The sequence below is a fragment of the Engraulis encrasicolus genome, unplaced genomic scaffold, assembly GCF_034702125.1.
Source record: "Engraulis encrasicolus isolate BLACKSEA-1 unplaced genomic scaffold, IST_EnEncr_1.0 scaffold_1661_np1212, whole genome shotgun sequence".
NCBI classification, from domain to species: domain Eukaryota; kingdom Metazoa; phylum Chordata; class Actinopteri; order Clupeiformes; family Engraulidae; genus Engraulis; species Engraulis encrasicolus.
This window is the reverse complement of record NW_026945188.1, coordinates 1,995-4,903: the sequence shown is the minus strand read 5'-3', so window position 1 is coordinate 4,903 and position 2,909 is coordinate 1,995. Positions and strand designations below refer to the sequence as shown.

Sequence of the window (2,909 nt, the reverse complement as noted above, 5' to 3'; positions counted from 1 at the left end):
GTGTGTGTGTGTGTGTGTGTGTGTGTGTGTGTTTGTGTGTGAATTTGAGGGAAAATAAAGCAACTTCTCACTCCCAGTAAGAGTTAAGAGTATTGGGGGGTGGCTACATATGGAGCAGGAAGTCTCCTAAGCCATGACATTGCTGTGGCTGGCCCCCCTTCTCCAAATTCCACACATTTTTCACTTCCCGCCGTCCTCCACCCCAGATAAGAGGGCCCCTATTTGTACGGGTCACACATACTCATTCACATGACTTAGGTGCCGTTTCCACGTAGCTGGATATTTTTATATGTGGATATTTTTTTCTCCTGCTTGTATTGGTTTTGCATTGGTTTTGGCCTTCCGTTTCCACGTAGCAGATATTAAGAAATCCAGGTGCAGGAGAAAAAAATATCCTGTTTAGGGGTCTGAAACGCATTTGTTACAATGGAGGATTTTTTTTATCCACATGTTGCGTTTACACCTAGCAGGAGAAAAAAATACCCTGCTAAAAAAATATCCTGCTACGTGGAAACAGCACCTTAAAAAGCAGCAACATTATAACTCCAGCTTTTGCTGGGAAGAATGAATTGAAGTTTGTGCATACATTGTTACGATAAATGAGGCGGAACATGTTGCAGTACTTTACAAGCTGCGAGTCAACATCATGGACCTGGATGAAAAAATTAACATTTTGACTTTATAGCTGAATTAGACTTGTTTTCTTTTCTCACCAGCGTTGTCAAGTACACTCCTATGGCCGAGTAGAGAATCGAGGTAAATTGCAAGCGGTAAGCTTGTACCCATACTGATATTGCATGGCTAAACTCATACCACATGTGTGTCTGTTATTTTTATTTAACATAAAAAGCAAACTAGCACTTTCAAACATCATCAGTGTTACGTATATGTCGGACACTGCAGTGCAATTCATGCAACACTGAAATCAAATTTAAAAAAAAATGAATTACATGAATTAATGAGCTAACACCCCAGTGTTTGGCAAATTTATTAAAACAAGAGAGAAACTCATTTAGCAGAGACAGCTTAACTACTTGCCATCTTAAACGATAATTCTGGTATCTAGCTCTTTTAGGCCCTTGTCAAATATCGAAGCAGCAGAAACCAATTTATTCCATTGTAGACAACTAAAGAAGTCAGAAATACTGTACTCGTCTTTTAAAAATTAAGTGTAAAAAGGTTGGAAGAGGCTTCCAGGAATTGTTGAAAATGTCACTGTGCTTCTGAAATGTCCAGCTATTTTTCCGCTTTGATGTCATTTTTCTTATTTTATTTTAATCAAGTTTCACATTGTGCATGACAAAGTCACCTAGTTCAGCTTAAGTTCAGCTCATTTAACTGTCTGGTCCTAACAACATGTACATACTGTATATCTACCGCATGTTGTACTGTACGTGTGTATGTGCACTCTATTTAAACCTGTGCTAATGTCAGGGTTCCCACTGGTGCTTGAATTCCTTGAAAATGCTTGAATTTCAATTAAGTGTTTTCAAGGTTGTGAAAATGCTTGAATTTTTGGTGAAGTGCTTGAAAATGCTTGAAATTAGTCGAGTCAATCTCAGTAAGCCAAATAATAGAAATAAATTGTTCAGATACATGAAAAATCTGAGTGAGAGAGATGTCAGATGGGATTTGCCATTCGACACCCTAAAATTGATTTGAGTGCAGGAAATTGCATTGCAATTTTCTGAGCGAGGACACCTACACTCCCTTCCCGTGACCTATTAAAGGTGCTGGGAAACTGGACATTTGGTGCTTGAAGGTGCTTGAAAAGTGCTTGAATTTGTTCATGAAAAAGGTGTGGGAACCCTGTAATGTACTCACAAAAAACTAACCCTACTTGGCATCTGCCCTTAACATCAGTCAAATGCAATGCAATGTAATGTAATGTTTTATTTGAAAAAAGGTTCGCACACTTCTTTGGATTTTCTTCTTGAAGTTATTTTTTCTTCTTTTTTATTTATTCATTCATTGGCAATAATGACGTTTCGACCTCTCGGTCTTCTGAAGAAAACTTCAAGAAGAAAATCCAAAGAAGTGTGCGAACCTTTTTTCAAATAATACATATTTTTTTGTTCAGCACCAGGGATTGTGCACAAGTGACTCTCTACAAATGTAATGTAATGTAACATGCTCTCTCCTTTCCCCTTTCCCTAGGTCTCAGGCGGTGGAGCATTACAGAGGTGTCATGGCGGGGGGATACGCCACCTCCGGCAGGAGGGAAGCATCTACTACGTCACTGTCCAGGACATCATTGATGCCAAGAAGCCAATCAGTGCGAGCGGCAATGGGAGCCTGGAAAGACACCGTGTTGTCCAGCCTTCACAAGGCCTCCTAATTGTCACACATCTAGTTACACTCGCAATCTGTCTGTGACACGCTTTATATATATACACTACTAAGGGGTTGTATGTTGCTGTCTGTTTACATACGCAGCCAAAGAAACCCATACACTACGTAGATAGGTAGGTATGTCGGTCGGTTTACATGCACACACATTAGAGGATGACATTTGTCAGGAATTCCCGTGGGTCCCGCGGGATGGGAGTAAAAATGTTAAAGATGAACGGCAGCGGGCAGGAGCGGGAATAAAAATGAATGATTTTGAGTGGGAGCGGGCAGGATTGGGAGACTTTCTTACAGGAGTGGACAGGATGGGATTTGTTTCTTTGACTCCAGCCCAGGATGGGATGGGGTGGCATTTTTTTTTCTGGGACCGGGATGGGACGGGAGTGAAAATCCACTCCTGTGTCATTCTAACACATATAGACAGACTGACAGACACACACTACGTAGATATATACTCTATGTGTGGAGTATTGGGAGAACTCTCATTGGGAGAAGACTGTGCTGTCTGTTACTGAGATGTACAGTACACGAGGCGAAATGGGAAGCCTAATTCAGTCTTC

The 2,909-nt window shown here is 40.8% G+C and overlaps 1 long non-coding RNA gene across 1 annotated transcript; it reads left to right on the top strand.

Moving 5' to 3' along the window:
- Window positions 1–715: 715 nt before the first annotated feature.
- LOC134442457 (uncharacterized) lies at window positions 716–2,577 on the top strand. The gene is made up of 2 exons (XR_010033380.1): window positions 716–756; window positions 2,158–2,577. It is a non-coding gene; the product is annotated as an uncharacterized LOC134442457 (long non-coding RNA).
- Window positions 2,578–2,909: the final 332 nt, after the last annotated feature.